The sequence below is a fragment of the Callithrix jacchus genome, chromosome 7 (assembly GCF_049354715.1).
Source record: "Callithrix jacchus isolate 240 chromosome 7, calJac240_pri, whole genome shotgun sequence".
In the NCBI taxonomy this organism is placed as follows: Eukaryota; Metazoa; Chordata; class Mammalia; order Primates; family Cebidae; genus Callithrix; species Callithrix jacchus.
The window spans coordinates 70,690,222-70,717,417 of record NC_133508.1 but is presented as its reverse complement, the minus strand read 5'-3'; the positions used below and the strand labels follow the sequence as shown (position 1 = coordinate 70,717,417).

The 27,196-nt window shown below is 45.5% G+C and overlaps 1 protein-coding gene and 1 long non-coding RNA gene across 15 annotated transcripts in view; one reads left to right on the top strand and one right to left on the bottom strand.

Moving 5' to 3' along the window:
- Positions 1-27,196, top strand: part of CSMD2 (CUB and Sushi multiple domains 2) — a 637,686-nt gene that overhangs the window by 15,054 nt on the left and 595,436 nt on the right. The gene's annotated exons all lie outside the window — the stretch shown is intronic.
- On the bottom strand, positions 655-17,440 carry LOC118143179 (uncharacterized). The gene is made up of 3 exons (XR_004727403.3): positions 17,327-17,440; positions 15,840-15,979; positions 655-7,438 (listed from the first exon to the last, which is right to left on the bottom strand). It is a non-coding gene; the product is annotated as an uncharacterized LOC118143179 (long non-coding RNA).

Sequence of the window (27,196 nt, the reverse complement as noted above, 5' to 3'; positions counted from 1 at the left end):
AAGCTTCCAGTACATTTCATTTCTTTTCTTTTTTTGAGATGGAGTTTTGCTCTTGTTGCCCAGGCTGGAGTGCAATGGCGTGGTATCAGCTCACTGCAACCTCTGCCTCCCAGGTTCAAGTGATTGTCCTGCCTCAGCCTCCTGAGTAGCTGGAATAGCAGGTGTGCGCCACCACGCGCAGCTAATTTTTGTATTTTTAGTAGAGACGGGGTTTTGCCATGTTGGTCAGGCTGGTCTCTAGCTCCTGACCTTGGGTGATCCTCACGCCTCGGCCTCCCAAAGTGCTGGGATTACAGGGATGAGCCACTGAGCCCGGCCCAGTACATTTCTTTTTAAGCCTTTCCCACATTTAGATGGGTTGTTTGGCCTTGCAGGCAACAGAGATTTGGAAGTGGATTTGGTGACAGAAGATCGGCAGAATTTGGTACATTAGAAGGGGAAACACATTCATTTTGTGTTCAGTTCACACTGTTGAATTTAAAAGATGCTCAGGACTGAACCGTCTCCCTTCCTTGATGATCACTGGACAAATGAAAAGAAGGATTTGAAAAAGGGGAGTCTCCTTACCCACCCATACTTTCTTCCTTCAACCCCTTTAGTACCTGTCCTGCTTGGGACTCCCCTCCCTGCTCCATCAGTAACCCTTCCTTTTTTTTTTTTTTTTTTTTTGAGACGGAGTTTCAGCTTGTTGCCCAGGCTGTAGTGCAATGGCACAGTCTCAGCTCACTGCAACCTCCACCTCCCTGGTTCAACTGATTTCCCCTTCCTCAGTCTCCCAAGTAGCTGGGATTACAGGCTCACACCATCATGCCCAGCTAATTTTGTATTTTAGACAGGGTTTCTCTGTGTTGGTCAGGCTGGTCTGGAACTGCTGACCTCAGGTGAGTCACCCGCCTCAGCCTCGCAAAGTGCTGGGATTACAGGCGTGAGCCACTAGGCTCGGCCACCCTCCCTTCTTAAAACATGATTCCTTTTGACCTGTAAACAGGCTCATCTTTAATGTAAAACAAGCCAAGGAGCCTTCTTGGCCTATTGACCGATCTAAGCCACTGTCCCATCTCTCTTTGTCTTTCACAGTCACTTCTCTTACAAGGGGTCTTCATGTCACTTTTCTCTACTACCAGTCACTCCTTGCTTCAGCTTCTGTTTCCAGGATAAGAGGTAATAAGATGACAAAGATGCCCCTGGAATACTTTAGAAGACAGCACCAATGACCACCCGAATTGCCAGATACATTGTTCTTTGTCCCTTTGTCTTTATTTTCCTTTATCTCTCTGTGGCTGTGACCACTGTGGAGAAATTTCTCTTCCTTGGGCTTCTGGGACACTATGTTTTACTGATTTTCTGCTGTCTCTTGAGTGTTCCTTCTCAGTCTCTAATACTAACACTTATTCCCCTCCCTGAAGTATGGTGTCCTGCAACATTTAATTCTTTGTACTTTTCACTATTACTTTCACCATTCCCTGGGTGAGCTCATCCTTGCCCAACTCTTCCACTACCACACTCTGAAGCTTCCAGACAGATCTCTTCTGCCAAGATGTCTCTCCTGATATACATCTATTGGCTTCCTGGTCTGCCCGAACTCTGGGTCTAGGTAACCCATATATCCAGCTGATTCTTGGACATCTTCACTTAGATGTTTCCTTTCCAAAGCAAACTTATAAGCTTCTTTCCTAACCCTCCAGTATTTCCTGTGTGAGCTGGTGGTTCCTGTAGCATCCCAATTATGGAGCCCAGAAACCTTTGGATCATCCTCAACTCCTTTGTTATCATGTGGTCATCAAGTTCTGTCAGTTTTATACCCTCAATTATTCTCAAACCTAGCTACTTTCCTCTGCATTGAGAAGCCTGAGCATTGAAAAAGCTATTATGCCTTCCACTCTCTTACTAATTTTTAAAAAAGCAATATTAAACTATAGGTAGAATGAATTCTGACAAACTTCTGTTTTTTCCCATGCCAATCACCGAATGGCTTTAAAAAAATGAAATGCCAAATTAAAAAACGTTCCCCGCTTTGTATGTTGTCTGAGTGCTTGCTTTTAGTCAGCCTCTTGTAGACTAGAGCACTAACTGTACTCAGTGTTCTATTACAGTACAAACTGAATTGTATTAAAAAGCATTTATTTGTCTGCCTTACACATTAAACTGTGAGCTTACTGAAGGCAGGAACAGTGCCTTATTTCACTTGGTATCCCCATATCCCGCTCAGGTTCTGACATAGAATTGGTGCTTGATGTATGGCTGTTTGAGCAGATGATTTTTGTAGTTTTCTTTTTCTTGGACAGTTTTCCAGGGACTGATAAGGCTAAATCAGGGGTCAAGGAAGCCAACTGGTTTGCAGAGGTAGTAAGAGGATAAAGACATTTGGTCCACTGTTGCTTTTCTCCACAACTAAGTATCACCATTTGGTGACAGCTCCCTAGATTCTAGAACCAGTGCAACAATAATCCCTTGGCATATCACTCTCTTCCAACCCTGAGCCAAGGAAAGGCATTTTCCTACTCAGTCACCAGTGTGTGTATGAATTTGAATTTTCATTTGCAATCAAGCTGAGGGTTTATGGTTTTTAAAAAATGAGCTGACTGCAGCAGAGAGCGCTCACCATATCTAGGGCTGGTGAGTGTCTGGCTTTGTTGAGGGTGAGATTAGAATCATGCACCAGGCTTTGGGAGGCCGAGGCAGGCAGATCACAAGGTCAAGAGATCGAGACCATCCTGGCCAACATGGTGAAATCCCGTCTCTACTAAAAGTACAAAAAATTAGCTGGGCGTGGTGGCGTGTGCCTGTAGTCCCAGCTACTTGGGAGGCTGAGGCAGGAGAATTGCTTGAAATCCGAAAACAGAAGTTGCAGTGAGCTGGGATCGCACCACTGTACTCCAGCCTGGTGATAGAGTGAGACTTTGCCCCCACCCCCCCACAAAAAAACAATCATACACCAGGGACTGGAGGACCAAATTGCAGGGTCTTGGGCACTGCATGGTTTGGGTTCTCCGGCAGAGCCCAGCAGGCAGCTTCAGCAGCATCCTCTTCACCCTCATTCATGTGCCTGACCTGCCTGTTTTGCCCTCATCTTCACGCCGGCCAGATTAAGGGAATCTGATTGCTCCACAGAGCCTTGTTGGAGACCTAGCTGATCTTCGGGCCTCTCTAAGGCTCAGGCCCCCTGCTGTAAAAAGGAGAAGTAATTCCTGAATTTTTGGAAGGATTAGAAACCAGAGATGCAACCAGTCCAGTGCCATACCTCATCGAATGTGCCTATTAAATAGAAGCTGGAGCCGAAGGAACCATCCAGGAAGTCTGTTTGCCTTCACCATGTCCTCCCCTACCTACCAGGCTCAGAGAGCTGTTCTGGGCACCCAGGGGAGTCACACTAACAGCTCATGTTCACTGAGTACTCACCAGCACTATCTGAAGCACTTGCGTGTGTTAACTCAGTCCTCTCAGCAACCCAATGAACCCTGCAGTATCATTATTTACATTTCGTAGATGAAGAAACAGGTTCAGAGAGGACACATAACTTACCCACACACTAAGTAAACAGCCAAGCCTTAGTTTGGATGCAGGCCTGGCTGATGCCAAATCCTTTACTCATAACCCCGTTGCTATTCACATTCTTGGAGACCCAGCCAGTGCTACATCCCTGGAAGCTTCTGCCTAGGCTGCCTTCTTTGGCCTTGCTTTTCCCACTCAGCTGTCCTTATTCAGTTTTAACTGAGTCTCACACTTTTAACCCTCAAGCAGCTATTGTCCATTCCTCTCCGCCAAAGCTCCTGGGAGAGGCTGTAAAGTCATTCTTGGTTTCTAGCTCCAAACACCCATCTAGATGGAACTCTGCTGTGGGCTCTCATAACTGCCCACATTTCCTCTGTTGTCAGACTCATCAGGACATACTGGAATTTCTTGCTTAAAGAGGTGGTATCTGTTTCTTTTCCCTAAAGGACTATGAACTCAGGCCCGGCAGTGTCGCCCAGCTCAGAGCACATAGTGAACACTCAGTGAGTGTGATGATGAGACACTCAGACCTGATGAAACACTCCGAGGCAGGTTATTTGGAGCCCAGGGTTCCCTTTCCCTTAGACCACCTCTTGGGTATTCCCAGGACAGCTGGGGGCTAGGAAGACTAGAAAAGGGTGAAGGGGCGTCTTCAAGTGGGAGGCAGCCCCAGGCCCATCTGCACAATAATAATAACTCTCCTTTACTGAGTGCTGATTAAATGCTTTATAGACATTACCATTTAATTATCACTGTAATATCATATTTGAAGATACTGAGACTCAGAAAGTAAGGAGTTAGTTTAAGACTGTAGAGCAGGTAGGTAAAGAAGGCAGGATTAAACCTCAAGTCTACTTGACCCTATGGCCCATCTTTATGGAAAGCACCTGTTACAGTGCTGGGCCCATTGTTAGCATTCAATGTGTGTTAGGTACTATTACTATTACTACAACTACAGTCTGCTTGCTTTCTGCACCAGCCTCTTAGAATTATAAGAGAAACCGTTCACACACTCTGCCAGTCTCAGGCATCACTATATGCAGTGGGGAGAGTCTTTTCTCTTTGCTCCTCTGGCTGAAAGCACACACCTTAGAACCTGGTCACCTCACCCAACCCATCAACCCAGCTCAGCACTCTTTATTCAGGAGGGTAGGAAGGGAGAACCCTCTGCCTCGAGAATGCACTGCACTGCCCTCCCTGGTTTTCTCTGCTTGGATGGCATATGGCCTCTCACCCCTCCTCTCTGCCTGCTGCAGTGTTGTGAAAGCATCACTGGCAATAGGGGAACACTGGGGTGAACCTGCAAACGGTGGATTAAAGACTCCATCTCAGGGCTCACTCATTTTGAGAAGAGCTTGTTTTCCCTTGGACCCACAGAAAGCAAAGAGTGGGCTATGCAATATGGGAGTTTCTCAACTTGAAAACGATAGCATGGTTCTCAGAACTCTTTCCTTGCTCTTGTAAGTTAAGAGCAACAAAGTAAACTCATATTATTTTTTCCCCCCTGTAAAAATGAGATTCTGATTCTGATTCTTCTTTTCTCCTCTCCCACCCAAACACAATTAGTTCTTAGAGCTTTGGGGAAAGGCGAGACTCGCTGGCCTTCTCAGGTAGCTTAATGTCACATGAAAAATAGTCATGGCCCAGTATACATCCACAAATGTGAATTTTAGCCAAACAACAGATGATAGGGGAGGAGATGGAGTAGAACATGATGGGTTGGGATTGGAGAAATAGGGTAATTTGAGATAGACTGAGCTCAAGTAGGAAAGTGTAAGTTGGGTAGGATCAAAGATGGGTTGGGATATTGGGATAGGATAGATAGAATGAGATAGGTGATGGAGTGGAATGAGATAGGACTGAATGAGATGTGATGTCGGAGATGGGATTGAGAAGGTGGGGTGTGCAGTATTCAGCAGATTGCCTGGGATGGGGTGAGGTAGGGTGGGAATGTATTAGAAGAGACTAGGGTGGGATGGGATAAGATGGGGTGGTGGAGTTGGGATGGAGTGGAATGGAACATCCGGGATATGATGGAGTGGAGGTGAGATGGGTTGTGGTGGAATGGCAGGAGATAGAGGGGAATCAGATGTATTGGGATTGTTTGGGTTGGTGGGAGATAAGATGGGGTTATTATGTAACCAATTGAATGGGCACCAATTGAGTGGGCATAAGGAAATGGGAAGTGAGGGAGGGCGCTGGAAATAGCTTGACCCACTTCACCTTATTGTAGCATCTTCATCTTCCTAACCAGAACTTCTTGAATGTTGATCAGTTTATTTCTCACCTGAATTGTGAAATTTCAGGCACTTATAAAGTCTCCATTAGCCTTTGTTTCCATATAGCATGAATCCTAAAATGCTTGAGGCTCCATTTTCCTGCCATAAGGGATCATTCTTCAGGGAGACACTGGGAGTCCCGTGTGGCCATCACCAGGAACCCACCAGAAAAATATGCCTGGTACAAACCAGGAGCACCAGGGCACCTCCTGTTAAGTACACCATCAGAGAAAAACATTTTACCTCCCCTAGAGCTAGTACAGTGGCTCCACTCACAGAAAGCAAAGCCCAGGATGGAGTCAGGGTTTACCTCCATGACCCCCTCTGTTGGGGGAGTCTTTCTTCTTGAGACTCTTTTACTTTCCACCTGTTTGTGTCTATATTATTGAAAAATTTTAAACTGAATTGGTCTTTCAAGGGATGTCAGTCCCACCCTTGAAAAATCATTATTATAAGGAACTTTCATGATGCTAAAAATAATTTATGTATAGTTAAATGACTGTGAGCACCAAATTACTCTGAGAAATTTGAGAATCTCCTGTGCCATCTAGAGCAGAAAATAAGGGCTTATATTGCAATAGAAATAGCCTTCCTCCCTGCCAATGTCTAATTTATACTCAATTAAGTGCAATTATAATCCAGAACATCAAAAAATTATGTGTCCATCTTCTAGGTTTTCAAATAGAAAACAGAATAAGTTCTATTATTAAGTACCTGCATCTATTTATTGATTGAAAGTAAGCAAGTGTGATGGATGTAACTTTACAGGGAAAAAGCAGAGACTTTGAAATTTGAGATACAAGTGTATTACCAGAGAATGTGCAGGCATTTTGTGCAGAATGATTGATGACCCTTTCTGTGATGAGCAAGTGTGGTGGAGTCGAATCAGGCCTCGGGAGATTTGTCTTCAGGTTGCTGCCTGACCACACTCCTTTCCTTACCCCAGCCTCAATCTCCCTACCTACCAACCTTCATTGCGTCCTCCATTGCCATTTCAGAAATGGAGAGAGCTCAGCAATTGGGGAGACTTGGTGATGGTGTGTGGACTTAGCTGTAAGAAGGAGATGATAGTTTAATGGTTTATTTTCAATCCATGCTAAAATGTCCCTAGCATGAAAACAGACATCTCAGTGATGGCTCAGGAGGTCCCCTCCTGCCAGGGACCTATCCTCCTGGCCTTATCCTATGTGCATTCCTAGAAGGGCTGACCCATAGCAGATCCTCAGCTAGGAGAAAGGCCTTATTTGGCCTAGGAGTCAGGAATTCCAGTCTTGGCTATGCCCCTAACCACCTATGTGACCAGAAGCCAATCATTTCATTTTCCTGGGCCTCTATTTTCACACCTATAAAATGGAGATAATAATATACAGCTCGTCTATGCAACGATGGACTTGGAAGCTCTTTAATCAACAAAACAAAACAAAAAAGCCAAAGCTATTAGAATAAGATCAAAAAAGTTTCTAGTTTAAGCCCATCCAGTGGGAGATCTTGCCCAGGGCTCAGACTGGCTTGACTTTCCAGGGATGGGGAGCTCATGACCTCTGCAGACAGCATGCCAGGCTACTTTTCAGGTCTCGGGGGTGATAGGTGAAGGAGAGTGGGCTTGCTGAGCTTCTTGGCTTTGATCCATTCTTACCCTCCAGTGGCCTGTGGGACTGCTCCTGAGACTGCAAAGGGAAGAAACAAGCCGTCTCCATCCAGAGCCTGTCAGACATCCTGGCCACAGCCTTTTCCCAAACTACCACCCACCCCTGGGCAGCAGCACTGTGAGTTCAGTCTGGGAGAGTTGATTGTTTGGGCTTTACTCTCACTAACACATTCAACCAGGGGACAAGATCTGAATGAGGCCTTTAACTCTAGCAAGAGGAAAATTCCCTGCATTCAAGAACCACTGGGACTCACATCTCTTATGATATTTTGTTCCAAGAAACATGGAAAGAAGACAATGTAGGCACAGTTGACATTTTTTGTTTTCTGCACCCCCCCAAGATCTCAGGTGCATGGCATTTGAATTAATCCTACCCTCACTCCACTTTGCACTTTATGATCCCCTGTCTGTGCAAAACTCCTCTCTTATTTACAGTTTTTGCCTCCCTTCATCCCAAATCCTAAAGCTATCCCAATCCCAATAAGTACTCATTCTGATGTGTTTGATATAAGTCTTCAAATATGCATGGATCCTTATAAAATATGTAGGATTGTTTGTATCTCTATGTATTTTTTATTTCTATAAATGATATTGAGGTATAAATTTCATCTGGTTTCTTAGTTTATTTACTTAAGACCATATTTTGCAGATCTCGCCATGCTCCTTGTGTGTATCTGGTCAGTGGTTTCTAACTGCTGCATTGCATTATGAGTTCCACATCCATCACAGTTGATCTATCTGTTCCCCTGCGGAGAGCCCTCTAGCTTATCAGCAAGTCCCCCACACTCCACCATTAGAAGATCTGAAGATCGTCCTTGTACATTCTCTCTTGGGACCCTGTGTAAGAATGGTTCTGACTATATGATGGAGGATTTGCTCCCTGGGTTAATGTGTTAGCTTTTCATGTTCTGCCATGGTGTTTTTCCGAGCACCATGGAAATGGTGTGCCAGGTCACATTTCCACTAAGAGTGTCCAAGAGTTTCTGTCTTCCCATGTCTTCATGAGTACCTAATATTAGCCACCTGTCCAATTTTGCCATTTTTGGCAATGTAAAGTGCCATCTCATTGTATTAATCTACACTTCTCTTATTACTAGTAAGCCTGAACCTCTCTTACAGGCTTGTTGGCTGTTTGAACTTCTCTTTTTCTGAATTGCCTATTTATATTATTTGCCTATTTAAAAATTGGATTTCTTGTCTTAGAAATCTTTTGGTTGATTTGCAGATGTTTTGTTTATAGTCTAGGTGTTGCCCTTTGTCAATTTTAGAAGTTACAAATAGCTTCTTCTAATCTTTAATCCATCTATTTGGCATATGGCAGCTTTCTTTGGATACGAATGCTTCCTTTTGATATAGTCAGATCCATCAGTGTTTTGGGAGAGGTAGAAATTGAGACATGAGGTTACTGAGGAGCTAGAGAACATGGTGGGGTCCCATGGACCCACATGGGTCCACTCTCTTGCAGGGCTGGCTCTTGTATGGAGGGCTCTGAGGAGTCCTAGAACCGTCCTGTCCATCCTGAGCCCCCACATCCTACAGGAGGTCTCTCTTCTGGCTCAAGGCCCTGTGTTTCCTGAAGGCCCCAGTTAAAGTACAGTTTAACGGATGGGTGCTATACCTAGAGAATGGGCAGGATTACTCAGTCCTTCAGCAAGCATTTATTGAGTGTCCCTGTGTGCCTGAGCTCTCAGCTGCACTAGGGACATGGGCAAGTTTTAGTGCTGAGTGTACATAAGGGAGGCAGCTACACACAGGCTCAGAGCAGCATTATTCACAACAGCCAAATGGCGGAAGCAACCCATGTGTCCATGTGCAGATGAGTGGATAAACAAAATGTGGTATATCCATATGATGGAATATCTTTCAGCTTTAAAAAGGAAGGAAATTCTGACACCCACTGCAGCATGGATGAACCTTGAGGACATCATGCTAAGTGAAAGAAACCGGTTACAGGCCAGGTGACCTAACTCACACCTATAATCCCAGCACTTCAGGAGGCCTAGGCAGATGGATCACTTGAGGTAAGGAGTTCAAGAACAGCCTGGCCAACATAATATAACCCTGTCACTACTAAAAATATAAAAATCAGCCCAACATAGTAGTTTGCTACTCTGGAGGCTAAGGCACAAGAATCGTTTGAACCTGAGAGGTAGAGGTTGCAGTGAGCCGAGATCACACCACTGCACTCCAGCCTTGGTGACAGAGTGAGAATCTGTCTCCAAAGAAATAAAAAAGAAAGTAGCCCAGTTACAAAAGGGCAAATAAATAACTACCATATGCTTCCACTGATGTGTGAGGTATTTAGCGCAGGCAAATTCACAGGAACAGAAAGCAGAATGGTGGTTGCCAGAGGCTGGGGAGGGGAAGTTAATAGCTTAATGGGCACTGACTTTCAGTTCTGCAAGATGGAGAGAGTTCTGTGGATGCATGGTGGTGATGGCAGCACAACAGTGTGAATGGACTTCATACCACTGTATTATACATTTCAAAATGGTTAAGATAGCACATCTTTTGTTATATTTATTTTACCACAATTTTTTAAAAAGAAGAGGGACAACTCTTCAGACTCAAGAGATCAAGGAAAGCTCCCAGAGAAGGGATGTTGAAGCCAAGACCTGCAGGGTCAGCAGGAGTGAGCAGAAGAAGAGGGGAGCAGGAAATGGCTTGCCACAGTGCAGGTTCATCTGCGTGGGCTCCTGGTTGAATGAGAGCATGTCATTCCAGGTCTGGAAGAAGGTTTGCTCACCGGAGAAGGGCATTGGGAAGTCTGGAGGGTTTGGAGAAGGGTGGGTGGCCAGCTGGCTTGGGTGGCAGCCACAGGTCTCTGAAAGAACACAATGAGGGCAGGGGGGCTATTGGGGAAGGCAGGTCTTGGTGAGGGTGCCTGGAGCCCCACATCAGCAAGGAGGGGCTGAGGGGACTTTCTTCCACAAGTCCTCTACCCAGTGCCCCGGCCTCCCAGGGAGGGTAGACAGCTGAGTGAACTGTCAAAAGTACATGAAACGCATTCCATGAATCATGGATCCTTTATGGTTCTGTTCATCCTGCCTTCCTGAGAACATCACAAAACTTCCATCTGGAAAGAAAATAAGCCAAGTGCAGTGGCTAACGCCTCTTATCCCAGCAGTTTGGGGGATTGCTTGAGGCCAGGAGTTTGAGACCAGCCTATGTGACAAAAAGTGAGACCTCTTCTGTATAAAAAAATAATTCAAAAATTAGCTTGCTGTAGTCCTAGCTACTTGAGAGACTGAGGCAGGAGGATGGCTTGAGCCCAAGAGGCTGCAGTGATGTGCCACTATACTCCAGCCTGGGCCACAGGATTAGAAAACCCTGTCTCTATTAAAAGAACGGCAGAAAGAAAGAGAGAAAGTTGTGGGAGAGAGAGAGAAAGGAAAGAAGGGAGGAAGGAAGGGAGGGAGGAAAGAAGAAATAAAAGAAAAATAGAAAATCTACCTGCTTGGGCCGAGTCAGCAAGTCCTTTCCAGGTGCTGTCTGTGGGAAAACCTGCTGTATTCTACCTTGTCCAGGCCTTATGTGCCTGTCAGCATTTTGTTCCTTCTGCCTCTCTCCTTTCCTCTCTCTTCTCTGCCAATCTCCTCCACTTCTGTCTTTTCCTTATCTTTCCTGTCCATCCTCTTCCCCAGTCCTGTTACTTCCCAGGAAACCAGCACTCCCCCTCATTGAGAGTCATCCTCCTCTCCATCCTCACACTCACCATCTGTGAAGAGAGCCTCTTTCTGACCTTTGACCTTGCTTCCTCCACCCTCAATCCAGGCAGACCCCTCCCATCTGTTGCCTTTCCTTTAACCAGGCTTCAACCTGGTGCCTCTCTCTACAAGGTGGCTTTTTAAGGCCTTTGGCTGTTGGGGCTGGTTCATGGAACACTTACTGAGTACTTAGTGCAGTGGCCCTGGGTTGGGGTCATGGGTACAAATACCTTTTAAAACCAAATTCCTTCTCCCAGGGACAGTTATAAGCTACTAAAGGACAAGGGAGCTCCCAGCACAGTGGAGAGGGAGAGGGGAAGAAGGAGGACTTCATTCAGAAGGTGCCAGCAGGCTCTTTAGGAGTGAGCAGGCATTTGGTTGAAGGAGGGCAGTTTAAAGGTAGAATATCATAGACAGAGAAAGTAGCCAGACAAAGGCTTAAAACAGCAGGCTGTGCTTGGTAGGTGCCAGGTTTGCGTCCCCCCTTTATCAGCATCATCGTCTTCCTCGTGGAAGCTATCCCTTAGTTTCTATTTTTACCTTTTTTTATAGGTAGAGTCTTGTTCTGTCACCCAGGCTGGAGTGCACTGGTGGGATCATGGCTCAATATAACCTTGACCTCTGGGGCTCAAGCGATCCTCCCACTTCAGCCTCCTGAGTAGCTGGGGCTATAGGCACATGCCACCACCACTTGGCTTTTTTTTTTTCCAGTTTTTTTTTTTGTAGAGATGGGGGTCTTGCTATGTTGCCCAGGCTAGTCTCGCACTCCTGACCTCAAGAGATCTTCCCTCTTCAGCCTCCCAAAGTACTGGGATTATAAGCATGAGCTGCAGTGCCTGGCTGGCTATCTCTTGTTGAATACTCAGGCCCTATGCTTCGTGAGAGTTACTCATTCCTCCCTTACCTTTTACAAAACTCCTAAGAGTTCTATCATTTTGCAGTTGAGGAAACTGAAGTTTAAGGAAATGAAATTACTTGCCAAGACCACACAGCTAGGGAGCGGGAGAGCCTGGATTTAAACCTAGTCTGATTCTAGAGCCTATAGGCTTAACCATGTACAGGTTTCCCAGTTAAAAATGTAGATTCTGGCCAGGTGCAGTGGCTCATGTCTGTAATCCCAGCACTTTGAAAGGCTGAGGTGGGAGGATTGCTTGAGGCCAGTAGTACAAGACCAACCTGGGTAGCATAGTGATACCTTGTCTCTACAAAAAATAAAAATATTAGCTGGGTGTGGTGGCATGCACCTGTAGTCCCAGCAAGTCAGGAGGCTGAGGCAAGCGGATTGCTTGAGCCCAGGAGGTCAAGGCTGCAGTGAGCCATGATTGCACCACTGCACTATAGCTTAAGTCACAGAGCAAGACCCTGTCTCAAAAAAGAAAGAAAGAAAAATGCCAGGTGCTCACCTGATTTTTTGAATCAGAGGATCTCAGAGCAGGGTGCAGAGATCTGCATCTTTAATGAGTTCTTCCTGCTCAGCTTCTGATGACCTTGGTCTTAACCCCACCAGGAATGACTAGAAGAAGGGCTCAGGTCCCGGGTGACTTTGAGTAAAGGCTCTGCCTCCATCACTCAGCCCACACCTGGGCTGCCTTTGCAGCACTGCCTTCCCCTCCCTTTGCTCCTCCCTTACAATTAGCCCTGGCACTGGTGGCATCAGGACCTGTTCCCAGGGATTGCAACAGCCCAGAGGTGGTCACCAGGGTGACCAGATTTGTGTTGATGAGATTAGGCAGCCCCCTGGAAGAGCCTGGGAAGGCACCAGCCCAGAAGGCACGCATTAGCATTCCTAAACTGCTTAATACACTTCACAAAACGCCTGTTGGTGAGGGTTGGCCTGACAGCTTGGAGCTCCTGAATCACTAGTCTTTCTTCCAGCCCTGTATTTGTTAGGTGAGAAATCAGGACACTCAGGGGAGTCTTATCCTCAACTTCTTCCGTGTACTAATTCCCATTATTCTAGATTTAATACTCTCTGAAGAGCAGACACACAGCGTTGAAATGCCATTTTCTTTGGGCCTGTTGGTGGGGGGGCAGCTGGCATTTCAGGATGAGGCATGGCAGGCAGGCTGAGGTGAGGTCAGCCAGTGTGGCAGAGGTGTGAGAAAGCTACAGAAGGTGGGGCTGAGGAGGCCAGGGCCCAGCCTTAGCTTTGTCCCTGGCTAGAACAGGACCCCAGACCCAGGGGAGGGAGCTGGAAAGGTAGAAGGGCGCTAGCTCAGGGAAGGGGCATTTAGAGGGTCTGAGGTCCCAGTGAAAACCCAAGGGGCTCAGCAGGGAAACTGAGGCAAATGGCCAGTTACGCAAATAGGGATGTGAAGGTGGGAAGCACAGTAACACTGGGAGGCCCAGAGATGGCATTCGTTCATTTATTCATCCATTCCTTGTGTTTCATTCATTCTTTGGGTTTCAGGAAGTGCAGCAGGGGACTAGTAAATAAGTGCCCTGGAGGGCAAAGGTTTCATGACCAGATGAGTGTGGGAAACACTACATCCTTGGCTTCTGAGGTATGGTTCAAGGCCTTGCCAGGAAGCTTTTTAGACATGTAACCTCTTGAACCCCATCCCCCACCTACTGAACCTACATTTTAATAAGATCCCCAGGTCAATTTAGGTGCCTATGAGAGTCTGAGAATGCATGGGCTAATGAGAAGGAAACAGAGGGGAGGGACGCAAACCTGGCATCTCCCAAGCACAGCCTACTTCATTTTTCTTTCCTCTTTTTATTCTTCATTTCATTCCCTCCTATGTCTTCCATGCCACTGTCCAAATGCTGAGAATCTCTATACTTAGGTCTCTAACGAAGACCTTGCTCCTGAACTCCGGACCCAGGTTAAGTCCCCACTCTGCACACTCTATGCATATGCTTAAGATGGTGCATTCTCTGAGCACAAGCTTTAGAATAAGGCCAACCCCAGGCAAATCCTGGTTCTAGGTCATTCTTGGCCTCAGTTGTCACATTAGTAAAATGGGGCAAAAATCTTGACTTCAAAGTCATGCTTATAAAGGTACATGCTTGCAGAGTGCCTGGCTCAGAGCATGCAACTCTCTTGCCCTTTTGTCCTTATAAGTCTATGCCCCACTGAAGGAGGGGGTTTGACCCTTTTGCTCACTGCTGTGTCCCCAGCATGTAGCACAGTACCTGCAGCATGGTGGATGCTTCATAGATATTGTGAATGAATGAAAGAATGAATAAACGAATGAATACTCATCAGGTGTTTGTCAGATCAAACTCAATGTCCTGGAGGCTGCTTTCTGAAGCAGCAAAGATGCAATTTTCCTTTTTGTTTTCTGTTGCTGCACCAACTTATGGCAGATTTTTCAGAGTGAAGAATTGCTGAGAGGCTGGGCAAGGGGCTGGTGGAGGTTTTTGATGAAGAGTGATGAGATAGTTGCTGTGTCAGCCTGTGTTTCAGGAAAATTCTGTTATTACTGAAACCTTTGTTTTGAAAGCCATTGTTAAAACTAAATATTTTGGGAAGTGTTACCCATTAACATTACTCTTAGTAAGAATGAGCCGATTAGTCCAGAAAGAGTAGGATCAGGTAGGGTGGTAAGTGGGTAGACTTCTGTGGATCTGGACCCTCTCAGTGTCCCTGGGCCTCAATAAGATTTTGAACCTATAAGTTTGTCCTGCCCAAGGCTGTACTCTCTTTCCTCTTGCTCCAGCCCTTGTGGGCCCCTCACACTCATCTCAGTCTTGGAGTGTCCTGCCCTTGGCTCTTGACCACTCTGGATCACAGGTTCTGCCTCTGCGGCAGCCTCACCCACTCGCTCTTCTGAACAACCTTGTGTCCTACTTCACAGAAAAGTTGACACTAAAGGAAACAGCTGCATGAGCCTTGCTGCTGAATTTGTGCAGGGAAGTGCTGAGGACACCATACCCTGCATTATGCAGGGACGTCACTGCCATAATTGGCATCCCTGTGCCCCATTTCTCTAACTCCTCTCTCCCCTCTGTTTCCTTCTAATTAGCCCATGCACACACTTTCTTTGTGTGTTAATAATACGTTAAAAAACACTCTTTCCCTGACTCTGCACCCCCTTTTGGCTGTCACCCCGTCTCTCTCCTTTCCTCCCCAGTCATGCTTCCTGAGATGGTGTCTGCCAATTCATTTCTCAGTGCCTGTCACCTGGCTTACACTCTCCTCACTCAGGGAAGTGCTCCAGCCCAGAGTACCACATGACTTCCTGTTTACCAAATCAAAGCATCTCTCCTGGCTCCTAGACATTCCAGAGTCTGGTCACAGCCAAGCCTCTTGACCTTCTGACCATCCTCCTCCCTGTCCTCCGTGTCTTCAGTGTCTGACACTGCCCATCACTCCTTCCCACTTAACATTTGCTTTAATATTGGAGCTTCCAATATTTGGCTGTGATCTTCTCTTTGTATTCTTCCTTTCATTCCCTCCGGTGGCTTCCATGCCACTGTGCAAATGCTGAGAATCTCCATACTTAGGTCTCTAATGAAGACCTTGCTCCTACCTCCCAACCCTCGTAACTCCCCACTCTGCACACTGAATTCTTCATTCCTGTGGTCACCTATATAACTCTCTCCCACCCCTAGAAACTTTACCATCCCAAACTTTTGTGTCCCACCTCCATGAATTGCTTCATGCATCTTCACAGTCATGCATCTTCCTAAGCCAACAACCTGAGACACATGTTGGAATTCCACCCCATCTGCTCTCTTTCACTAACTACATCTTATGGATTTTACCTCTCAATTCTCAAACATTCTTCTGCATCTTTGCTGGTGGTTTGGAACTCATCCCGTTTCTCCTGCACAGTTGGAACACAGCCTTCTTGCAACTGCAGGGGGCTCCCACATCTGTCCCGGCTTCTTCCAGGTGGTTCATGCTTAAGTCAGACAAGGGGGTGACTTTACTTTCCAGGGTGGAAGAGGAGGGGCAAGACAAAGATCACTGAGAAGTTGGTACCTCTTGAAGAAGTGGCAAAGGGTTAGAAGGTTTTGGGTGAAGAGTGGCTTTGTAGGGTGCTTAAACTGATATGCCACTAATACCTGCTCCCTGCTGGGGCTCTGATGGGTAGGACCTGGAACAATGGTCAAAGGGGAAAGTACTGATTCATTTATTAATAGCCAGGCATGTGCCTGATACCCCTCAAGACACAGGTCCTGAGATGGGCTCTGGTGGTACGTTTCTGCAATCCTGGTGACCCGGGAAGCTGAGGTGTGAGATTCACTTGAGCCCAGGAGTGCCATTACACTCCAGCCTGGGTGACAGAGTGAGACTCTGACTCTAAACAAACAAAAGTCATCAGTCTTTTGGTGTATCATGTTGGAGAACATAGCTTGGCCTCTTGAGACTGAATCGGGCTTTTTCGCCTCCTTTCACCATGAATCTAAATCTTGAGAATGGAGCACTCAGGACATCTGCAGAATTAGGGCTAGGATTGTGCCTCTCGAGAAGCTTCAGTGTCCACTTTCCCAGCCAGCTGTCAGCATGAGAATGACAGGGGGCTTATTCTACTCATGAGTTACGGGTAGAACAAGGGGTGTCTGGTGCCTTGAGAGCCCCTGTTAGCTTGAGCAGAAAGGAGGTTCCCCCTCTCCTCTGTGTGCTGAGACTGTCATGGGAAGGGGGCAAGGCTCCTAAATGCCTGCCTCTCCCTGGAACAACTTAACTTTGTTATGGTGAAGGATGTTCTCCCATTCTCCAAGTTTCTCCCAGAGTCTTGTGTTTCAAGGCACAATTTCTATTGTATTGCACTCATTGAGAGGGACATGGATTCATTTCCCCATTTCTATTTCTGTGTTTTCAAGTCTGCTGGCACAGATCAGCTCTCCCCCGATCCCACCTACCCTACAAAAATTACACGGGGAGATGCTGCCAAGGGGCAGGGAGGAGGTTCATTAGCATTCTCAGCTGCATTCAGAGCCACCCCTCCAGTCAGCAAGAGAGCAAATCCATGGCCAAGTGAGGAGGCGCCACCCAAAGAAGCAGGCATGCAGCCTTCCTACCTTTCTGCTGTCCTGGTACAGGGCCTCAGCCCCTCCCAACCTCTTGGGGCCTCGACCTCCCTTTATCCCCCATATATGTGGTCTGAGTTGAGGCCATGAGCTATGCACTTTTTGAACTTGGGTGGTTCTGTTCTTTGACCCTGGGAAAAGGCATCTTCTTAGGACTTCATTCTTACTCTCTTTGTCTGAGATTGAGGCTACCCTCATTTATCACCAAAATGTACCTCATTTCAATTTCCTCTTTCAAAGTAGCAGGCAGCCTTGCCAAGGGGCTAAAGTTTCTCATGCAGTCAAGCAGAAGGGTTGGGGAACCACCATTCCTTAATTGGCAAGCCTCTGGGGTCCCCCTGGGGGCCACAGCTCAGTCTCAGCAGAGTGGACAAAGGGCAGTGTGACCTCACTGACTGGGAATAGTTCCAGGCCAAAGCAGACACTTGACATTTATTTGACCTGTGCATTTTGATCATGGATAAATGCAGTTTCTGTTAAGCTCTTTGCAATATTGGAAATAGCTCACAAACTCTCATTACTGTCTTCGAAGACCCACAGGGGTCTGGGAACCCCAGGCAGGGAATACCATTCTTGTCCAATTTCTCCTCTACACCCTCAACACCCCCTCCCTTTCTTCCCCTCTCAAGTTTGGAACAAACTGAATAGAAAACACAAGAGGAGTCAAATGGAGAGATCAAAATGTTAGTTTCATTACTTTACTGATAAAGCTGATTGGAAGACGTGGCTTTGGATATGTGGCAATATTGTCTTGTTAATACATCACTCTTGAATTTAAGAAGTTTTCCACTCATTCATCAGCAAAGGAAACAACCTCAGGCTTCCCTCACAGGGGCAAGGCCTGCTGGATAAGTTAAGGAGGTGCAAGGTGGGTTGAGGCTGAGGTAAGTATCTGGAGTTATTTCCTCACAAATGCCCTTTGGACAAGTCACTCTTCCTCCAGGATAGGAAGAGAGTAAGGGGTCAGACAGGGACTGGAACAATGTGTGCCACTGGTACTTGGTCCTCTGGAGCATGGACTGGAAATTCTTTCCCCTATGAGGAGACAAGAGTAGTATGAATGCGTTCTCTCCTAACACTGCACAGTGAATCTGAACCTGAGCTGGTTGGCACCGCCGGCAGCTGGGGGTGGTTGGGGCAGGCGGGTCCTGTCCCACCTACTCAAGAGGACTCAGCTGTCGATACCAGACAGCCTTGGAGATTTCTCAAAGTGTTTATCCAGACTGAGAGGAGATGTTGACTAAGACATTGATAATCTGGCCCGCTTATCTCTGTGACATATTTAAATAAGAAAATAAATTGTTCATTTTTCTTTACCCTTCATTGTCCCCTGGAAGAGTAAATGGAGAATATATTTCAACCAGGTGAATCGTTAGGAAATGGGACCACGGTTTAAAATGCATCAGCTCTGGAGTCAGACCTGATTCTCCTTGGTTAACTCCTTGATAGAAACTGATGTCAGATTAGGGCTGAGCACCATACATTTGCTTTGCAGATGAGGGGCCAAAATTAACTGGAACAACAGGCCCAAGGCAAGAGGAGCAGGCTGGAAATGATGCAGACAGTTACTACCATAAGGCAGTAGCAACATCAAGACTTTTTTCCCTCTTTCTTTCCTTTTTGTTTTCCATTCATGTATCTGTTTAACCAAGTTGTGCTGAGCTACCACTTTGTGCCAGACACTATGCTGGGTTTTGGAATATAGAGCTTGATAACATGTGTGGGATCTTGTCCTTTGGCCCCCACCCGCCTAAGCTTTCAGTCTTTCTAATATATCACATGCGGAGTGGACAGATAATTACACAGATCATTTAAATGCAATGTGGTAAGCATCAAAATAGAGGGACTAGGAGAGGGGTTATGGGAGCACAGAGGAAAGGCAAGAGTCCAGCCAGGAGCTATCAGGGATGACTTCCTGAAGGAGGCAATGTTAAACTGAGTCCGGGGAGGAGGGGCAGTTAGTGTATTGCAGCTGAGAAGAGTGAGTCACAGCTTTTTCACCTGGTAAAGCTATTATTGGTAATGGCCTGGGAGGCTGATGCTCTAGGGTGGACAGGCACTGGTACCTGTTGGGTGCCGATCTGCATATATCCTATGTTGGGTGGTTCTAAGGACTATGAAGGGAGCCAGCCATATATCGCAGCTGAGAAGAGTCAATTCTGGCTTTTTCACCTGGTAAAGCTATTATTGGTAATGGCCTGGGAGGCTGATGCTGTAGGGTGGTACTGGTACCTGTGGGGTGCCGATCTGATCCTGACTCTGATTATGTTGAACAGGTTGCTGTACCCAGGCACTGTGCTAGATTTTTTTTTTTCTTTTGATACGGAGTCCCGCTCTGTCACCAGGCTGGAGTGCAGTGGCTCCATCTCTGCTCACCACAACCTCCTCCCAGGTTCAAGTGATTCTCTAGATAGAGTCTAGCACTGGCACAAATCACAAGCCATTTCAATAATAACAGCACTGATCATATCATCTTTATGTATGGAGTCCCTACTATGAGCCTCTGTGACAAGCATTTTATATACACCATCTAATATAAGCCTTAAAACAGGCCCATAAGAGAGATGGCATTACTATCTCCATCTTGCGGATGGGCAGACTGAGCCTCAGTCGTGTTAAACAATGTCACACATGGCTTCTAAACATTCGAGTTATATCCAGGGCTCCATGACTCCAAAGCTCATGCTGCTGAGCAGCACACTATTTCATTCCTCAGATACAATTTCACACAAGAAGATGGAGACGGGGGCCATTCTCCTCTTCCATCACTCCCTGCCACTTTCCAGGCCTTTTCTCATCTCTATAAAGGAGACATCCTTTTGCCTGCCTTGAACAAAGATGGTGACAGGATCAGCAGGGCTTTGCAAAGGCCAATTCCACTGGGCTTGTAAGGTGCTTGCATCTGAATTTCAGGACTTGCATCTCCTAGGGCACCAGGTGGCTTCTGAAAGGAGACTGAGGGGGCAGAGAAGAGCCAATCCTGGGCCTCCGCTCCAAGGGCAAGTTGTCTGATTTGATCATGCAGATCCTTCATCTCTGGATGCATGCCCCCATTTGCTTGCTGTTATCAGATGTGTAAAGGAAAGAACCTACTTGGAGACTGAGGAGGCTGCCAGGACAGGATGACCCATCTCTTCCCTAAAGGCCGTGGCAGCAGAATAGCTCAGAGAAGCTGCTTGGGGACACTTTATGACACACACACTCAGAAACATGTATGGGGCAGGCCCTGTGCAGTGTCAAAAAGAGGGAAGACAGCATTCCTGCATTAGGAGCTCACATTTCTATGAGGAAGGCACATCAGAGCAGTCACTGTGTAATGTGGAGCCCAGAAACCCGGGGGTCATCCTCAACACCTCTTTCTCCCTTTCCTCATCTCCCCACATCTAGCCATGAACAAATCCTGTTGGCTCCACCTTCAAAAGAAATCCAGGATCCCAGCCCCTGGTGCCACCCTCTTCACACCCTGGAGTCTGAGCCATCGTCTTCTCTTGCCTTGATCCTTCCCTGGTTTTCCTCCTTGCATTCTCGCCTCTTTCCATTTTCCTCCAACCTGGCAGCTGGAGAGCTTTGAACATGGTTAGGCAGATCCTTCATTCCCCTGCCATCATTTAGAAACAAGTCAAGGTCCTTTCCATGTCTCACTCCTCATTTTCTTCCTGATCTTATCCCCCTAAGACTTGCCCCACTTACTCTGCTCCTGCCAGTGGCATCCCTTCTGTTCCTCAGACACACTGGGTGATGGGATATGCCTGCAAATAGATTTTGGGCTCACTGTCCCCTGGGGAGCCACAAGCCTTAGCCATCGCTTTAATTAATTCTTGTTCCAATGTCACCTCCTTAGAGAGGTTTCCTCAACCCCCTCATCCACAGTAATGCCTTCCTTCACTCACTCTGCCCTGGCTTTCTTCATAGTCCTTGGAGCCACCCAACATAGGATATATGTATTTAAAAAAAATTTACTGTCTGACTTCTTAAGCAAACCCCACGAGATCAAGGAGCTTGTCTATTTTGTTCTCTGTGGTATGTCCAACTCCTAGAATAGTGTCTTACACATAGTAGGGGCTCGATGAATACTTATGGGATGTTGAATGAGTGAATATGGAGGGAGAACCAAGACATGAAAACCCAGTAGATGGAGTTAACAACTCCAGTGTATGGGGGTGGGTGGGTTCACTGTTGGGTAATGTGACATTTGAAATGGGACTTAAAAGGTGGTGCAGGAAGCTTTCAGGCGAAGAAAGGAGTGGAATGTATCCCAGGAAGAGCCTCCAAACCTCAAAGTGCCCTATATTCACACAAGGAACTGAGAAGTTCTGTGTGTTCAAATGCTCCTTGTGTGAGGGTGGTGGCTGGGGCTGCAGGAAGTGAGGCTGGAGAGGGGACATGTCATAGAGGAGGGGAAGGGTATGGTTGTTCAGTGAGAAGTGATTATGAGCCTGGTCTCTGGAGCCAGCCCATCTGGGTTCAAATCCCAGCCCCAGTGAAAAACTTGTAAGTCACAGTTGGAGGTGACTATGAAATCTTTGCTTAGGACCTCAGAGAAAAGTATTGTTCTCTGTTCTATATTCTCAGACACACAGATTGGAGATTGGGAGAGACCCAGGTTTAAATCCTGGCCCTGCTTGATACTAGTTTATGTAAAGGGCATAGTAATCTCTTTAGGCTTCAGTTCCCCATCTCTAAAACAGGAACGGTAGTGCCTCATCCACAAAGCCTTTTTAACAATGCAGCGAGATGATATACATGATGTATTTACTTAGGGGTGGTACTCCCTCATGGTTGCCAAGGTGATGGGGCCTTCTGAACCCAGTGGGGTCTGAGGCATTGGGAGAACACTTGTCTTTAAGCTCTTCATGGGGCCACAGGTGTTCTCTAGACGTTTGCCTGGTCTTGCCTACAAGGCGCAGTGCCTTTGTTCAGAGAGCCTGCATTTTAGCTTGCTGTTCCCTTCAGGCTCACAGAGGGCTATGCTTTCTTCTGCCGCTGGATCTTTGCACATGCCAATTCCTCTGTCTGGAGTATTCTTTTCCCCTTTCACTGCATTAACCATGGCTCAAGTTTCACTTCCTCGGAGAAGGTGTCCTGGCCCCCAGTCTAAATCATTCTCATAGAATCGTGTGTCTTGCCCTTGGATTACTTAGTTGATAATGATAGATTGCCAAAGCCATTAATTTATTATTGTCACTCTTGCTCTCTAGACTGGAAACTTCAGGAGGCCAGGGACTATGCCTGGCTTTACCTATTATTCTGCCTCTGGACCATGGATGGTCCCTGGCAAATAGTATGTCCTTAGTTAATATGAAGAATGATTTAGGGACTATGGAAATGACATGCACAACTCTAGTAACATTGCCTTAGCCTGTTCCTTCCCAAACAAGTCTGGGAGGACTGGAGAACCACTTCACCCATGAATCTCACGTCTTTAGGAGGGATGCCACTTTGTCATTTCAATTTATAACAACAACAACAACAACGAATAACATGTACTCAGTGCTCCAACCACTATGCTAAGTACTCTGTAGACATTTTTCCTTCACTTAATGGAAACGTCATTATTACTGAGAGAAAAGCAAAATGCTGAGCAATTTGTATAATGTGATACAGTTTTAAGGAAACAAACAATGCCAAACCTCTACCATATATGTAAATATGTATATGTGGGTATGTCAGTTTATGTTTGTGACTCTGTTTTCTGTAGCTTATAACAGACTTACCACAAAAATCTGAAGCCTATGACAAAATTGCCACAAAATTTCTGTTACTTATAAAAGAATAACCACAGAATTCTAAAGAACAAGATGGATAAGTTATGAAGAAAAGGAATTTGTCTCTTACAGTTCTGGAGGCTGAGAAGTCCAAGGTCAAGGGGCGGCATCTGGTGAGGGCCTTCTTGCTGGTGGGGACTCTCTGCAGAGTCCCAAGATGGCACAGGGCATCACATGGTGAGGGGCTGAGTGTGCTAGCCCAAGAGGTCTCTCTTCTTCTTCTTCCAAAGCCACCACTTCCACTCCCATGATAACCCATTAACCCATTAACCCATTAATCTATGAATGGATTAATCCACTCCTGAGGGCAGAAGCCCTTACCTCTTAAAGGCCCTGACTCTCAATACTGCCACTTTGGGGATTAAATTTTAGCACAAGTTTTAGACGGTACAGACATTCAACTGGCAGTAGTATGCATGTGGTTTTAAAAGAAAGCATAAAGATTTGTGAAGATGAAAACTAGATTTTAATATGGGTTGCCTAGGAGTGAGTGTTGGTTAGTGGGTCGTGGTTAGGTGGGGGTTGGAGGTGATGGAGAGGAAGCCAAGTGTGAAAGGAAAAGAAAAAATAAAATTTCACTGAAATCCCAATATGATGCACGAGAAGATCATATTTATGCATTCATGCAAGGTTATATATGAATGTGTATATAAAAATATATAAAAATCATTTCCAAAAAAGTATTATATGCTGGCAAGGGTGCAGTGTGATGGGCACTTTCATAAATTGCCTGTAGGGGTGTAAATTGTTACAAACTTGCTGTAAAGCAAATTGGCACTATATTATCGACAGCCTTTAAAATATTCATATATTTGGACTCGATATTCCATTTAAAAGAATTTACCCTAAAGAAATAATCAGACATGCAGTCAACTATTTATGTATAAGATGCATAGCATTACTTATAACAGAGGGAAAAATGAAAATGAAGCAGTCAACCATAAGGGAAAAGTTAAGCTGTTTCATCAAAATCTAAATTGAAGTGTCTTGACAGTCCTGTAGATATGGTTACTCTTACCATCTCTGTTTTACAGATGGAGAAAACAGAGGCACAGGGAGGTACAGGAGGCTGGCTACAGTAACATAGCAAGTGGTGTATAGCAGGATTTGAACTTCTACATATTTACAAAGACATGAGAATCCTTACCTTAGTGACAAGCTTGTGATCAAGATAAACATCTGTTGTTCAAATCCCTGCCCTGGAGGAAATCGTGCAGCTCCAAAGCACAATGTACATGCCCCAAACCCTTAAAACCTTGATCCAGGACCTGCTTAACCATCGTATGTGGAGGGACCCCTAGAAGGATCATCAAAGGGACTTCACTTTCTTTTAAATGAAATTATACCATTAAAAGCTCGTTTAGCCAGCACGTGACACAGAGTTAACGCTTAGTAAATACTACAACTTGTGATTCTCTTGATCGTTTTTTCTTGGTTAGAGAATGAGTTCAGAAAATGGAATGTTTTCTTGCTTATCATTCTGATTTCTCCTACTTGGTTTAGCTTGGAAATTGTCCTCTTAATGGCAGCTTGTTGGAGTGGCAAGAGCCAAAGTTTTAGAGTCAGACCAGTGTTTGAATTCTGATACTGCTTCTCAGCAGCTTTGTGATTTTAGACAAATTACTTAACCTCTGTGCACTGCAGTTTCTCCTCTGAGCCTCTTTGCCTAAGTCAGAGAATTGCAGGGACGATGAAATTAGGTGTCAGATAGAAAGCATCTGACAAGTCCCTGCCTTGTAGTAGGTGTTGTAACATATTAGGTTGCTTGCCATCCCAATTGGAAAGCACGTTCTTCAGACAAAGCACTGGATTGTGAGTTGTTTTAGCCAGGTTGGGCCAGGCCGGAACAGAGTGTACACTGGGCCAGGGGCACTGGCGTCATGGCTAGGGCTTCACCCCAGGCTAGAGTTCAAAGGGAGGAGGGTGAAGAAGGGAATGGAGCATATGGTTAGCTGGGCCCAGGATGGACACTAGAGGTTACAGGCTAGTTTTGAGCTTGATGAGTTTACTCTTGTTGGTAGCTGGAATTCCCAGCTGGTCAGAGACCAGTGGGAGAATCTGGGCATGAGAGGAAGAAGAGGGATGTAAGTGTGGATAAAGACCTACTGTTAAGAGTGCTCAAAGATATTCTGGTGAAAAGAGCTTAGTGAGCCTTGGAAAAAGTAATGGGGTGTCAATCACTTTTTTTCCTATGCTCATTGGGCCTTGCTTACCCCAGTCTCTTCACCTCCAGAGATATAACTAAGTCCAGGCTTTGGGGTGGGATGAAGAGGTGCAGTTGCTGAATGGATGGGTGGATGGATGGATGGATGGGATGGATAGAGATAGTGGATGATGGAAGAATGGATAGATGGATGGGGTGGATTGCTAGAGAGTGTTGATGGATGAACACTCTCCATCCATCCATCTTATTTGGGATGGATGAATAAGTGGATGGGGTATTATATGGGAGGAGGGATAAACTGATTGATGAGGGGGTAAAATGGAAGAATAGATGGGATAGATGGGATTAATGGATGGAATGGATGAGTAAATGGAAAGATGGGTGGAAGAGTGAATGGATGGATGGCAGGATTGGCTTGATAGAGATTATAGCAATGAAATTAGATGGCTGAATGAAATAAATAATGGGATGGATAACAAGTAGATTCATGGGATGAGTAGACATATGGACAGATGAATGTACAAGAGAAGAGACCCATGGATGGTCGATGGAAGGATGATCAGACAATGGATGGATTAGCATTTTCACAATTTATTGTTTAAGTGAACTCATTTGGGAGCTGGCTGGCCAAAAATGGTGATAAAGGCTGAACTGGATAATTTTATTAAGGGCATCATGGGAATTGATAAGCGAATGATGCAGAGGAGTCCAGGCTCCTATCCCCAGGAAGTTTCTCTAACAACTGCCCTTAATGAAATATCATAGTATATCAGGCCTGGAACCCCAGCACAGACCATGTTCACATAGCTCTGTGAAAGAGGTATCTGTTCTCATGCACAAACACTATCTTCATTATCTCTGATCTAAAAATATGGGATGTGTCCACACTGGCATTCACACTCACGTGTAATATTTCATAGAGACCACTTGTTCACACTCTTTTTGGAACCCAGAGAAACTCAATAGCTAACATCAACAGCACATTCAACTGAGTGGCCTGAACCTGAACCCACAGGAAGGAAAATCAGGTGGCTTAAGGGTCCTTGCCTTATTTAATGGATGTGAGTTTTTTTCTTAGTTAAGTAAGTAATTTATTTTGAAAGCCACCAGTTCAGTGAAATAGTTTTTAAGTTTTCTTTACCAAAGCAACCTGTGTGACTGAAGATAAAGTACAGACGAGATCTCCAAGTTTCTCAGTCGGGGCCTGGATAGTCTCCAGGATGCAGTTACCCAAATGACCTAATTTTTCTCCCCTTCCAGCCAAGCCTCCCTCTCCTGCTTGCTCTTTCTCTCCCCTTTAAGTTTAATTAGTTATAACTACTTTTTAATTACTATAGAAGTAATACATGCTCAAGGCAAAAATTCAAATGGCATAGAAGAGCATATGGTGAAAAAAGCCCTTCCTCCCACTGCAGAGCCCAGTTCACTTATCAACAGTTTCTTCTGAATTACTCCAGGAAATTTCAAAACACGTAAGAAAATATAAATGGAACACAAATTATTTATAGTTCACAAAAATGGGATCATTGAAGATATGCCATATACATTACTCTGTAACATGCTTTTTAATCTCAGCAATGTCTTTTATAACTCTTTCTGGGTAGATGTACATAGATTTATCTCATTCTTCTTAGTGGCTACATGGTATTCCACAAGTTACTTTAAATTAATGAATCAGTTCTTTATTATTTAGGCTTTTTCTAGTTTTGAGCTACCCCAAACACAGTATCACAACAAAAGAATTGTGTGTGTGTGTGAGAGACAGAGAGAGATTTCAACATGAGGGAAGATGTCTCTAGAATGGATTTGTTGCCTCAAAGGATATATGCATTTATAGTGATTAAATTGCCAATTTGCATTAATTTAAATACTGCCAATAGTATTTGAAAGTTCTTTGTAACTCTACACTTTAGAGTACATCAGAATCACCTGAAGAGCTTGTTAACACACAGATTGCTGGGCCCAGGAGTTTCTGAGTCAGTGACTCTGTGTTAAATAGGTTTGCAGTAGAGTAGATTTGAGATGAGATCTGAGTATTTGCATTTCTAACAAGTTCTTTGGTGATGCTGATGCACTGGTCAAGGAAAAAACTGCTCCATCCTTTCCCAACAACTTTTTAAAAACTTGCCAATCTGGTGGGAATCAGAAAGTAGCTC